The following is a 15,161-nucleotide window of genomic DNA, read 5'->3' as shown; positions in this document are numbered from 1 at the left end:
CTAAACTACGCAACGGATTTCACTATCCAATTAGTCAGTTAGTAAATTATAAACTTAGTCCTTCAGGCCTCTGACATATTCTGTCAGAATTTGTGAATATTTTCGCTTTGCAAAAAAATCCAAATAAATGGAATATTTCTTAACCTGTCCGGTGGTATGACCGTCATACCACCGGACAGGTACGGTGAGAAAAAAAATCCTCGTAAGGAGTATGACCGTACCCGTACGGTTGCGCCTAAAATTTATTAACTATTGAATTTCTTCCGGAAAACCGATAGTTACTGCTATCTAGGGTGAGATGACTCTAGCTATGTTCGTAGACCCTCAATCGCTGCTCAAAATTACTTTAATTATTCTCAGACACCGTCTGATTTTTTTGTTCCTCCCGTTGAATGACTTTAGCTATGTTCGTAGACCCTCAATCGCTGCTCAAAATTACTTTAATTATTCTCAGACACCGTCTGACCTTGTGCTCCGCCCGTTAAATGGTTTTAGCTATGTTCGTACCCTCGAAGCAAGTCTTTATTACCCAAGCCGCCATTCATCCATCCGCCGTATTTTTTTTTTTTGGAACCAACCCTACATTTCCGACTCAGCTGTTCCTAGTGTCCCATTTAATCTTCCAGGCCGTTTGCACTTTCAGACCCTAATAAATCAACCTGTCCTCCGCCCAACTCGAGTCAATGCCCTGTCTATTTTAAAGCCGGTTTGAAATGGATATATTTTTTTTTTTCCTTTGTATTATCGTGTTGCGAGCGTTGTACCCAATTATTTGAATTATCTCCACGATAAATAGGTACTTTACCTACAATGAGCCCTAATGACGGACTCCGATGACGGTCCTAGTCCCCATAATAATTGATAATTGTTTCGTCATGGAACAAATGATATTTATTTTATCAGCTTATGCATTCATTCGTACATACACGTACATATGTCATTTGATAATACGTACACAATTACGGTCCCAACTGGCGCCTTCAGATAGCTGCAGGAACAGTAACCTCCACCCTTGGCCTGCAAATATATTATAATTGTGCAAATCACTTACCTGAGCCCGCCCCTCCTCTAATCCACCAGGATAATCAACGGCAAAACAACCTGTTCTTTTGTCTCCGTCCACCTATCAATAATTTCTCTATAAGATTGTAAACGTTTAATCTAAACGCGCAACCTGATTATCTCACTGAATTGAGTTCTCTAATCTCAGTAATAACTTTTTTTTTGTTCTTACTATTTGCTATTTTTGGGTTCTTACTATTTCATTATAGCGAGGTATGGTTATTATTTATCGAACGTTAATCGAGTAAGCGATTTAAATTTTTCCCTTTTCATACCAGCATTAAATGTATTATTTTTTTTATTTTTATCATTTTTCTAGTTTAAATTCGTAAATCGTCATGAACACCGACTCTGAATAATTCCCCGAGGTTCTAAATTCTCTGGTTCCGATATAAATATTATTTTATCTTTAATTATTATTATTATCATTTTTTTTCTAGTTTAAAATCGTAAATCGTCATGAACACCGAATCTGAATAATTCCCCGAGGTTCTAAATTCTCTGGTTCCGATATTAATATTATTTTATCTTTAATTATTATTATTATCATTTTTTTTTCTAGTTTAAATTCCTTACAACGAAGGATCGCGTTAGTCTCGGATTATAACCGTTTTCCCTCTCCCTTTCAACACTTCGTATTAACAACTCGGCTTATAACGCGACACCGTAGTGTCGTTACTAATCTTTTTTTTTCCACTGAATTTAAATTAATTAAATTTTCAACCTTTATTTACTATCACGCCAAATACTGTGTTTAACTAATTCTTTGAAGTTCTAAAATTCTCTAAGGTCCGATGCGAATATTATTTTTTTCCAAACACTGAATCTAACCGTACGTTTTTGACTAGAGAATTTCCCTAAGTCCACAAATAATTACCAAGCAGCGCGACGTGTTTGAACGGTTCCCGGCGATTTTCAACTCCCTCAAAATTCACGAAAGGACTCCCCGTTTTTTCTAAATTCAGCTCTTTTATAGTCCCGTTTCCTCATTAATCACGTCAAATACATGCTATTCTAACCTTTATCGACTCGTATGTTCTTTTCTATTTAGCCCATAGTCGCATCATGCTAATTAGGCCATTCTGATCATTTCAAGAAAGTTAACACCCTGGCATTCGTCTCATGCGACAAAAAGATCAGACGCGGACTGGGGAGCGGTCTCGTATTCCCATACGGCGTTTTCTATATTACGCTCTAGTGCGAGCTGTCTTTTTGTAATGTGAATTCCGGCCTTTTTAATTTTAAATGCTATCGTGTCCGCACAATTTATTTAATGGCCGTCGTTTATGATGTGATACGCTTTGTTTTTAACGCTTTCACGAACTTAGTTTTGATCTTCTTCCCTATGCCTTCGACAATTTAGACGGTGTACACGTCCGTTTCCCCCTCTACCCTCCAAACCAACTCCTCCCGACAATTCAAACGGTGTACACGTCCGTTTCCTCCTCTCAGTGTGTTAAGTCTCCCGCGTACGATCGTCTCCTACTTCTAACATTTAGTTCTCTTCCCTTACAAACGGTCTAATATAGCTATTCTATTTTTTTTTCGATTATTTCTATTTAAGGCTTCCATCGATACTTGCTTTTAGTTGAGACGTCCCAGTTTACATCATCTCGTTTATATTTTTATTCCACGTTCTAGTCCGCATCGGTTTGATATCCTGTCTATTCTTTCGGTCAGTTTTTTTTTTAAGAATTATTACTGGATTTTCGCGACCCCTCCCTGTAATTTTGGGCGTCGCCTCGGTTGTTACCTCTATACTCCCATCTTCTGTCTTGTTCTCCTACTTCATCTCGCATCGATCAGAGGCTTTAATCACCTGTCATAACAAACCCGAACGTACTCTCTCATAATTTCCCCACTAATTGTTTATACATTAATTTTAATGTATTTTCGTCTCCATAAGACGCGGGTTAATTTTATCACCTCGTTGGGTCGTTATCAGCGTCCTAATGGCCCAAAACCATGTCCGTATTTTTTTTCAAAATCAGTGCTTTCAAGTGTCTGACATCGCCAACCTTTTTTTTCCCTTGGTATCCCTTTCACAACTGACTTCGCGCCATCATTCTCTCGTAACCTCAACGCTGTTACTTTGCGGTTCTACGTCATACTTACGATTGAAGTCCAATGTTTGCTTTTTTTTTTCCACTTTTCTTACGTAATTTGCCTGTTTTTCCTTTATTTCTGTTGTTTTCTTTTAAGTGACGCGTGTAACTGCCCTCTCCCCCAATGATTTCCACTTCCGGCATGTCTTAACGTAGGATTCTATCAATTTCTCTCAGTACCCAGTTCGTTTCGTGTTATGTCCGTTACCCTTCTTGAAACACGTCCCCCTCGTCCGTCGATGGTTTACGATCGCGTTCCGCCACATCCTTGCATTCCAAACCCATGACGTCATCGCACTACCCTCTACCAAGGTTCCCGTTTTTTTCCTGTAATAAATCGAGGTAGCCCCTCCCGGTTCAAAGTCCATTCCTTTGTCTGTCTTGGTAAACCACTCCCACTTGCCGCCCCGCATCCTCTAATCCACTTGATTGGTGGGAGATTAAATCGAGGCCTACGATTGGTCCATCTCTCTACCTCACAGAGACATCTGCCTTCTACCCTGTAAAGCTTCATCCACCCATCCATTTGATCGTAATTACTTATTTTTCGACTCTGCCGCTAGAGGTCTCCGCCTGTATTATCTCAGTAAAAGTGCATCATATCACAAGGGACAATTTGTCATAACTTGCAAAAGTTTTTATCGATTTAGGTACATTACCAACGGAGTTATTCACAATTAAAATATTCCGTGACGTCACCGTCTGGCAGTTGGTGGTAAACAACATTTGTATTGCGAGCGACGTCTTTTGTGAAGTGAAATTTGTGGTTTTTGTTTGTTTTTACACTGAATAACCTAATCATCTTGCATTAAAAATTACCTCACGTGTTTGAATGTGAATATTTATTACATATATTGTACCGACAGTGTTTGTTTTCAGTTTGAATACAGTTTTTGACAGTTTGAACAAAATTCAATAGTGAATCTTAGGACGGGTTGTTTCGCAGAATTTGAACAATTCTTCAAATTTCAAAGTTAATTTTCAAGTTCTGTGAAAGATATTTTTAAGTTCTGTTTTTATTTCAGTTCTGGCAAGCAACTAGCCTATAATGATATAATAACAGAATTTGAATAGGACTTTCACAGAACCCGTAAATGAACGTTGAAATTTGATGAATTGTTCAAATTCTCCGAAACAACCCGTCCTTAGTGTTATGAACTATTTGAAATATTATTCGTTATACTGTATACACACTATGAGCGGGAATGGTATTTTTCCTCGCGGCCGACTGGTGCTTATCGGCGGGACGGGAAAAAATATCCTTTACGCCGGCTCCACTTCAAAGGCGAGGAAGGTAAAGTTACCCCATTATTTCCCGTGACTATTTAATCTAAACGCTTGAAGACATTACAAACTACACACACATGTAACAAAAAAAAGATAAGCCGTTGTTTCTTTTATGTACACACATACTTTTGCGCAGCTCAATGAGAGATTGCGCATAATAATTAGGCAATTTTATCATGTTAAATTTCAAAGATTGTTTGTTAGTTGAACTGGGAATATGAGTACCTATTATATTTTTATGGCGTCTTATAAATTCATTGGACCTTTACTTTTATGAGATAATCCCGAGGATGTTATGACAATAATCATTTCCTGAATGAGAGATAACACAAAAATTGTTTAGCAATTGGATGTATTCCCGGTACTCGTTACTTGTGAAGATAGAGTGGCGCTAATATACACGTGCTTTAGTTATGATATACAGAGTTACAAAACAGACGTGTTTTTAGTGGAATTTATTTAATTGATATTTTCTTTTACCCTTCAAAAATTTCTTCAGATACTAACGAAAGGGATGAGGATATATTTTTGTGCTAATCGCAAAAAACATCCGCTATAGGCTAGAGTCTATTGTTTGAAACGCCCGACTACAAAGTGTTATTATCATTGACATTTTATTATCTTAGGTTATTCATAATTTGGACAGTGTTTTACTGTGATTTGACTTTGTGATTCGTATTGATAACTAGTTCAATTTATATATTTTACTTTTATAAAAAAATGGTTAACCCTTTGAATGAACAAGACATTGCTGACATTTTAATAGAAAGTAAAGATGAAGATGTTTACGAGGATCTTTATGATTTGCCAATACATTCAGATAGCTCATCCGACGAATCTGATGGGGATGAAACTTTCCCTAGTTGTTCAACATCCAAAAAGAGAAAAGTTGATCATCGTAAATGGGATCAGGGTAAGTTTACGCTCATTATTCATGAATTCGATTCAACTAACTCAGGTATAAGAGCAAATATTCCCGTTAGAAACTGAACTCAACGACAATGCCATGTGTGTAGACATACAGCAGTTCGAGCTCAAAAAAGAAGTGACACGAAATATATGTGCACCGACTGCAATCTTGCATTTTGCGTATATCCATGTTTCGAAGACTACCATACGAAAAAGCAGTATTAGTTAGTGAAGACAATTTTATTCCTAAGATAGTGTACATAATAATTAGAATAGTGTTATTTTTATCGTAATTATTGACTGCATATACATTGTATACCTATGTTTAATTTTTATAATGAAAATACAATAGTATAAGTGTAAATAATAATACGTATATGTTAGTGTGTATAAAAAGTCGTTCTTCCCCCCTTGGCTTCATTAAAATTGTGGTAAGTGAATCTGATTTTTATTAAGTAAAAACAAAAATCTGCTCCGATTTCGATGGTTGGCGATTTCTGCAAAATTGTTTTTATTTTTTCCTTCTAAATAGCTTAGTATTTGTTTTTTCGTGCTAGTTTCTAAGGATTTTATTTTTATTTTTTTATACTCTACGAGGTGGCATTTATTTTTTTCTATATTTTGATTGTTGAAAAAACTCCCTCCAGCGGGACCGTTTTCTTTCCAGAAACTCACCACCGGACAGGTTAACATATCCGAAAACAAAAAAAAGTTTTTGAAATGAGACGAATTGCACTGTACTCGTTTTCTTCTTCTTTTAAACTTTATTAATTCTTCTCCTAAACATATTTATCTTAATTTGATCAATTAATTAATTTGATCAATGAATTAATTTGATCAATGAATTAATTTGATCAATGAATTAATTTGATCAATGAATTAATTTGATCAATGAATTAAATTGATCAATGAATTAATTTGATCAATGAATTATTTTGAATGTACACTCTTGTCACCTACCTCAGAACAGGTTACACCTAGTGAGGTAGGTAATGTAAAGCATACAATAAAATTTTATGGCCAGAGTCCGATTCGAGCCGCGGTCAACAGTGGTTGTGTGTACCTATTGCTCAGTGCCGTTCGCCCGTTCCTGTGCCGCATTCAGATAAGAGATTATTGTTACATTTTATTTAATTTTGTTTATCGTATACCTATTTGTTTGCATTCCTGCTTACGGCTAATCCGTTTTTGTTTGTACAGTCAATGAAATAGACTGCGTATTATTTTTTCAGTTTAATTTTTAAAAGTTAAGTTTTTTTTATATAATGGAGGAAGATGAAGATAGGCCTCCCGACCCAGTGTCGATATTGGATTTTTCTGATTCGGAATCTAATACGAGCCAGGTTTCTATTACGCTCCCATCTCGTAAACGACGACCATCGTGTTTAGTGGCGCCATCTATATTGAAACAATAAAGATTATTCTTTTGTCTATTGCGAAAAGCAACGTGTTTTAATAGGTTATGGGCAAATATCCATATATTTTTCGGTTTTTACTGTGTAAATTTAGTATAAAACAGTCGAAAATTGTTGACTTTTCGTGGAAATATGGCTGTAAACTATTTTCAAAGTATTGAGAAGCTGACAGGACGCCAGAATTATGATCAGTGGAGTTTTGCGGTCGAAAATCTGTTGGTGCTTGACAACCTCGCTAACTATATCAAGTCGGAGCCAGATAAAAATTTCGAGTCAAAAGCATCAGATGACGCAAGAGCCAAAGCGAAACTAGTTTTAACTATTGACCCTGGATTGTACGTGCATATTAAGGAAACAAAAACAACTTTAGAGTTATGGATTAAACTGAGGTCTATATTTGATGACTCAGGTTTTTCTCATAAAATATCTCTACTAAGACATTTAATCTCGTTACGACAAGAAAATTGTGATTCCATGACTTCCTACGTCACGCAAGTGGTCGAAACAGCTCAGAGATTGAAGGGCACAGGATTTGCAATTACATCGTAGTCTGCCAGAAAAATTCATGCCAATGATTATGGCGGTGGAGCACTCAGGAATCCAGATTACCACCGATTTAATAAAATCTAAGTTGATTGATATGGAGGTTTCAAAGAATGACGTGGATTCCAGCGGCGCAGCATTTGCTGCAAATAAAAGCTACAAGCAGAAATTTAAAAATGACGCGGCGTCATCGAAAAATTCAAAAGTGACAGGTGACAAGACCATCACTTGTTACAAATGTAAACAGACGGGTCATTATCGAAACCAGTGTCCAGTGTGACAAAAAAACAAACAATCAAATGCTTTTAGTGTAGTTTTTTTGAACGGAGAATACAATAAAAACGAATGGTACATTGACAGTGGCGCAAGTGCACATATGACGGCCAACAAAGAGTGGATAAAACACGCAAATTTTACGCCATATTTATCAGAGATAACCGTCGCGAATAATATGAAAGTGCCAGTTTTGTGTTCCGGAGATGTACAAATAATAACTAACTGCAACTACGATATCATGGTTAAAGATGTGCTTTGCATACCGAGCTTAACAACAAACCTGTTGTCAGTGAGCGAACTAATCAAGAACGGAAACAATGTTGTTTTTGGTGAAAACAAATGCTACATACGTAACACTAAGATTGTGTTGGTGGCCACAGGAACGTCAATATAGCTTAGCCTTCACATTCCATCGAAAGTTAAATCTATACCGCCGATTCAACAAACCTCGACCTCTAACGACCTTAACACTATGTAATAGTAAATCCAGCTAACATCCAGCCAAGTACTTTAACTAGCGATAATGCAAAAATTACTGACTTACTTTATCCTGCTTCAGCTTCCGGTCCATTTATCGTTAGTCAGGGGCATTTAACTAAGCTTTGGCCCTGAAACTCATTTGAAACCGCCACGCCCACCTCAAAATTCTTATAGAAAACGAATAATATGGCTAAAAGCTCAGATCTCATTGGTGAGAACAGAAGGATTGGTTTGATCTCTCGCTCTCTACCATAATGACTCGTGTAACAGAAAGAGATGATGGAATTTTGCCGTTTGACAGATGAGAGTGGTTTATTTATACACGCGGGTTGTCATTTTCTGCCGAAATACTATCATTTCCGTCGAAAATATTGCGTGTTAAAGTTGTTCGTGATAAAAATACAATATAAGCCAGTATAGTGTTAGCGAGTTACAAACATATTATATTCAACCTACCTACGTAAGTTCAAGTTTAAAGTGAATTAACAGTTTTAGGTTATTCGTTCGGGTTTTTGAACAATGCTTGATACTTGACATATGTCTTCCTCCACAACGTATAAATGTTATTTATTATATCGATAAACTTATTCATGTTATTGTTTAGTGTTATCCTGTATTATCTTATGGTTTTGGTGAAATTAAAGATTTTTAAACATATGTAACCATGAGTTCATGAGGCTGAAAAATGTCGGAATTTTTCGTCGTACTGTCGGACAATCATGTTTTGGAAATTTTCTTCAGTGTTTTTGCAAATTTCTTGTCATTTTGGGTGTCTTCTTCTCAGATTAACAAGTTTCATCTTAAGGAAATGCACTGTAAAAGTTTATTTTCTTAGATGAACCTTGCCCTTGGAAAACATTTCGACATTTTTCTGCTTCAAGGACATTTTTATTTTTATAATAGTTTTTTTGTGCTAGTGAATGAATAGAGTAGGCTGAGAGCAATTATGTTGTCTATGGTCGCATCTTTTTTGAAATGGCCTTGAGTTTCCTCTACCTTGTCTACTGCTCTGCTCCGCACGGTAGGTACTGCTTGTATATCTGTGGTAAAGTACTGTATAATTCTGTTGGATACAAAAAGCCGGAAGATATCGATCTAGAGAGTGGTATATTTATGTCGTTAGTGTTCAGAGAACTGAACAGGGAAAACCTATTCATCCTTTGGATTTTGGAAAATTCGTATTTGACTCAAAAAATAATAACCTTGGTATTGTTAACGGTTCAATTAAACCGGAAGGGCGATATAAATTATCTATCGAGTTTAACACTGCCGCTTCCGCAAATGGATTTGTAAAAAAAATTGACTCGCTCTCAAATCATAAGTATAAATCGTTCATCCCTACATTTAACCTTTCGAGAATGGGTCTTGTGCGAGGAATTTCCGCGGATATCCTAGAGGCTGAAATTGTTTTTTTTTATTTATTTTTTTTTTTTATATATAATTTGTACATTTATTTATAACAATTACAGGTAATAAAGCCTAAGACGTTATAATTGTACCATTTATGCAGTGTATATGCAATGCCAAAAATCTCGCAAATGCGCTATAGGACACAAAAAATAAATCTAATTTTTTATCTACCGCATTCAAAAAGCACGTAGCTCTCCCCACAGGTGAGTTCATTAATAAATTAGTGCGGCTTGCTCTACTATACACGGTGTCCGGAAACTCGTAGTACAAGCGGGAAACTGGAGAATCTACACCACATGGGAAACCCAAAAAAACATAAAGTTTTTTGATTTGAGCATTTTCAAAAAAAAAAAAAAAAACCAAAAAAAAATATTTTTCGGCTATTTTAGGGTAAATGTTTTTTCTGGTGTTTAGGGTTAAATAACAGATGTTTTAACCCTGCAGAGCAGAAATATTTTATGATTACACCGGGTTAAATGAAGGGTGATTTCAAAATAATGCTTCAAATCCGAGTTTCTTCATTTGTTTTACTTTCAAATAGTTTTAATTAGTTGGGTACTTTGATCTTCAGTAATAATTTATAAGAATTTGATTAAAAAAAAAAAAAAAAAAAAAATCAACTTCAAACTCGATTTACTCGATAACGAAAGCTCAAATAAAAAAAAAATATACTACAAAATCGACTCCAAATGTGATGTAGATTCACCTGTTTCCCGCTTGTACTACGAGTTTCCGGACACCCTGTATAGAAGATTGTGATGACGTCCTCGAGAGTGAGACTCTGGTACAAAAAAATTTAATTGGGCCAGTATCTCATTATTAGATAAGTGACCGTTTATTAGTTGGAAAAAATATTTAAGCAAAGCAATACCTCTACGTGTCTCTAGGGAGTGGTAATTGGTCATGCCTAATATATAAATCGATGGGTAAAGCCAAGGGTAACGTCCATAGAGCCGCGAGAATAAAAACCTTAAAAAATTTTTATGGACTCTTTCAATGCGTAAAGTGTATGTTAATTCATGTGGAGCCCAGATGATCGAGTTTGATTCAAGTACACTTAGGACTAGTGTGTTATATAATAACGTCAGTGTTTTTGTGTTACGAAACGGATATGAGTTTCTAATTACGAAGCCGAGAAGCCTGTATCATCTGCTTATTAAATCATCGATGTGTTGGTGAAAAGTTAGTTTGCTGTCGTAAATAACTCCTAGATCTTTGATTTGGTTTAGGTGTTGGAGAATAATTTCATTGATTGTATATTCAAATACATGCGGTTTCTTTGATCTTGTATACGAGACGATATTGCACTTATTTATTTATTTATTTATTAATTTACGGACAATATGTCCATTAAACCATAATATTGACACGAATATAAAAACATAGATGACAGTGAATTGAGAGTACATGAATGTGAAGGGCAAAGACAATGTAAAATAGTAAATGTTCATATAGAAAATAACTACAAGTCATAGCATCAATAACAATTAAGTTGTGATAAATTACACATTACGTATCGCTTTTTGAAAGTCATTTAGACTTACACCAAAAAATTCAATGCTCTGACTTGAGTTTACAAGTCTCGACATTCTAGACAAAGAAGAATGGTACCCATAGTTAGTTGAATGGTGATTGAGGAACAACAATTCATTATTTCGGAGTCTACGGGATGGGGTGTTGAATTGAATGAGTTGTAGCAGTTCAGGTGAGTCGGTTATACTGTTGATTATTTTAAATATGCAAATAAGATCGAAGTCTTTTCTACGTTTTTCTAATGAAGATAGGTTTAAAGTCTGTTCAATTTCCTCATATGAGTAATCGCCTCTTTCAAGTCCTAACCACCAAGCAATTCGCCGTAGGAAGCGATGTTGGACAGATTCGATGTGACTAATGTGGACAGCATAGAAAGGAGACCAAATGACACTGGCATATTCAAGGTGAGGGCAAACCAACGAACAATATAGAGTTTTAAATGTTCTTATATGTTTAAAGTCTGAGGTAATTCTATGAATAAACCCGAGTAGCTTAAGTGATTTATTTACGATGTTATTTATATGATTTCGAAAAGAGAGATTGCAATCAAGAGTGACCCCAAGGTCCTTGATGGATGTGACAGTTGATAGACAAGCACCATTTAGTTTATACTCAAACTGAATAGGTTTATTGGCTCTGTAAAAGGACAAAACTTTACATTTATCAACATTGAGTTCCAAGCAGTTAAGTTTGCACCAATCGTTAAATGAATCAATATGAAGTTGAAATAGTAAACAGTCATGAAAGGATTTAATTATCTTAAGGATCTTATTATCATCAGCAAAAAGCCAGAAGCGTGTGTGCGAAAAAACTTTAGTTAAGTCGTTAATAAAAAGGTTGAAAAGAAGCGGTGCCAAATGGGCTCCTTGGGGAACACCGGACGTTACATCAATGTTAAAGGATTCAAAGTTATTTATTTTAACTCTTTGTTTTCTGTCACTCAAGTAAGATTGAAAAAATGATAACATAGGGTTTCTAATACCTATAGCATAAAGTTTGGCCATGAGTATTGAGTGATTTACTTTGTCAAAGGCTTTAGAGAAGTCGGTGTAAAGGACATCAGCCTGAGAGTTGTCTTCTAAAGCTTTAACAATGATGTTTGTAAAAGACAGTAAATTAGTTGTTGTAGATTTCGCTGATCTAAATCCATGCTGTTCCTCAATCAGAACATTTTTGAAAATAGGAGTGATTTTCTTTGTAATTATTGACTCAAATATTTTCGGAATATTAGATATAATTGATATTGGTCTGTAATTTCCAATATTTGATTTGTTCCCAGACTTGAAAATGGGTCGAATATACGAAATTTTCCATGAGTCTGCAAAAGTTCCAGATGATAGTGATAAGTTGTACAACATACAAATTGGGTAACTAACTAACTAACTAACTAACTAACTAACCATCACGCCGTTTCCCCGCAGGGGTAGGCAGAGAGGACGGACCGCCAAACAACTCGGTCTTGGCACACACTCCTTGCCTCATTCACATTCATACATCGTCTCATACATACTCTTCTATTGTTCTGACTCTTGACATGGCCCGACTCAAGTATCTGATTCACTTGGTCGTGCCATGTCTTCCTCGGGCGCCCCCGACTTCTGCTACCATTCACATTTGCATCGTATATTCTCCTTACACTCCTTTCTTCGCTCATTCGCTCTACATGCCCAAACCATCTAAGCGTCCCTTTCTTGATCTTACTCATTACGCTTACATCAGCCTTGCACTCTTTGCGGATATCCACATTCCTCACACGATCATACATGGTTTTACCACACATACGCCTCAGGGATCTCATTTCAACAGCATTCAATCTACTTTCATCCTTTCTTTGCCAGTTCCATGCCTCACTTCCATACATCAGGGTAGGTACCAGCACTCCATTGTGGACTGCTAACTTCGCTTCTTTGGACAATTTTTTGTTAGCGCCAACTGCGTTCAGTCCTCCATTAATGGAGTTACCTGCATTTACTCTTCTTTCAATATCTCTGTCAGCCTTCCCATCACTCGTAAACATGCTTCCTAAATACACAAATTCATCCACCTGCTCCAAGTATTCCTCATTCACAGCTATATTACACACTGTTTTCGTACTTTCTCTTTCAAACACCATTACTTTAGACTTACTTACATTCATCATTAACTCATTCTTCACGCATACTTCGTTCATCCTAGACACGAGAGACTGCAGATCATCCATACTATTAGCAATCAGCACCGCATCATCAGCATACAACAGGCAACATACTTTCAGATTACTCAAATTCGCGCCCAATCCCACATCTTTCAATTCTTGCATACAATTATCCATGTATAGGTTGAATAACCACGGTGACATTACGCAGCCTTGTTTAACACCTTTTGTGATATCAAACCACCCCGTAAAACCACCGTTCACCCTAACACATGCAACGCTTCCCTCATATAGAGACGCAATTGCCTGAGTCAGATTCGCATTCACTCCATACTTGGACAACACCTTCCATAGCTTTTTCCTGTCGACTCGGTCGTATGCTTTTTGTAGATCTACAAAGGCACAGAAAAGTTTCTGGTTTTTTGCCAGAAACTTCTCGGTGAGCATACGCAATGAGAAGATCTGGTCCATGCACCCCCTTCCACTCATAAAAGCACCTTGCACATCCCATATTTTATCCTTTGTTTCCTTTCTTACCCTTTCAATCAAAATTCTACCATACAGCTTGCCAACTGAACTTAGCAGGCTAATAGCCCTATGATTCCCACATTCCATACGTGTAAGATAAAGTATATTTACATTCTTTTAGTAAGATTTCTGGAATGCCATCAGGTCCGGAAGTTTTTTTATGAGAAAGATTATTTAAGGCTTGGTATACCTCTACAAGTGATATTTGGCAATCATTCAAGTCAATATTTTGGTCATAGTTAAGTGGAGGGATGGTGCATGACGCATCAGAATATACAGAGGAGAAATGTTTTGCAAAAAGGTTGGAGATGTCATGACCATTAGTAGCATGAGTTTCATTAAAATTATAACCAGATTTCAAGGTTAAGGGGCACGTTGCCATTATGATGGGATTTAATCCCTCAATAGGTAACATGATGATAAAAGAAGTAGTAATAAAAAGAGTTATGAATTACAACATATTATTTATTTCTACAGCGTACAAAACCAGAGCAAACTAGAGATCTCAAAATATTCATGATTGAATTTAATCCTAGGGCGTGTGCGTCGGACCGAAGGCCTTCCGCATCGGACTTTTTAATAATAGGTAGCAATGTTAAATAGTGTGACTAGAAAAGTTTTTTTTTTTTTTTTTTTTTTTGGAATTATTTTTTATTTTTAATAATAAGTTTACATGGTACATAATTCATTTTACATCTTGGGTTTTTTTACTACTCTTCCATTGAAAGCATTTGCTTGTGTATGGAAGGGGAGTGTACATAAATGTTGTTGTTAGTTAGTACTTAGATAATTCATTGTACATAAATGTATGTTTGCTGTAGTATTTTTTTTGATAGTAGTGAAGGATAATATATTAATATAATAAATTTTAATAAAAAAAGAAAGTTATGGAAAACTAAGGATATTGATTAATTAAGTGACAGTAGTTTTTTTTTTCAGAATATTTTTAAAGTGTCTCTTGACAGAGAGCAGTATTTGGGTTTTATCATTAATGCTTCTGATTTCTTCTGGTAGACGATTGAAAAAAGTTCTTCCCTGGTAAGTATAATGATGTTGTGCAAAAGACGTATTTAGTTTTGGGCATAGAAAAACATGTCTAAGTCGCGTTCTGTTTTCATTTAAAAATTGATATTTATCTTTTTCTTTTATAATTTGGATTAATGAGTTTTTTATATATAGGTCTTTAAATGTAGGTACTTGAAATTCTTCAAACAGGCGTTCTGTTGGGTAGTCAAAGGATTTTTTTAATATAATTTTAATAATTGTTCTTTGTATAATTTCAATTGGAAGAAGGTTACATTTATACGCGGATCCCCAACTAATAATAGCGTATTGTAAAGTGGATTGAACTAAGGCATAGTAAATTAAATATAGATTTTTTATCGACAGAAAGTTTCTAATTCTTAAAAATATATATATTAATTTTCTAATTTTTTTTACTACTTGACATATTTGTTCCTTCCATTTCAGATTTTTATC

At 35.7% G+C, this 15,161-nt stretch overlaps 1 protein-coding gene across 1 annotated transcript in view; it reads right to left on the bottom strand.

The window, feature by feature from the left end:
• The window catches only part of LOC149409230 (uncharacterized), a 240,215-nt gene that overhangs the window by 132,530 nt on the left and 92,524 nt on the right, over positions 1–15,161 (bottom strand). The window lies entirely within an intron of this gene.

The sequence above is a fragment of the Hesperophylax consimilis genome, unplaced genomic scaffold (genome assembly GCF_061612785.1).
Source record: "Hesperophylax consimilis isolate HC1 unplaced genomic scaffold, BYU_Hcon_1.0 scaffold_33, whole genome shotgun sequence".
Lineage (NCBI taxonomy): Eukaryota > Metazoa > Arthropoda > Insecta > Trichoptera > Limnephilidae > Hesperophylax > Hesperophylax consimilis.
Note: the sequence above shows the minus strand (reverse complement) of the source record. Positions and strands in the feature narration are given on the sequence as shown.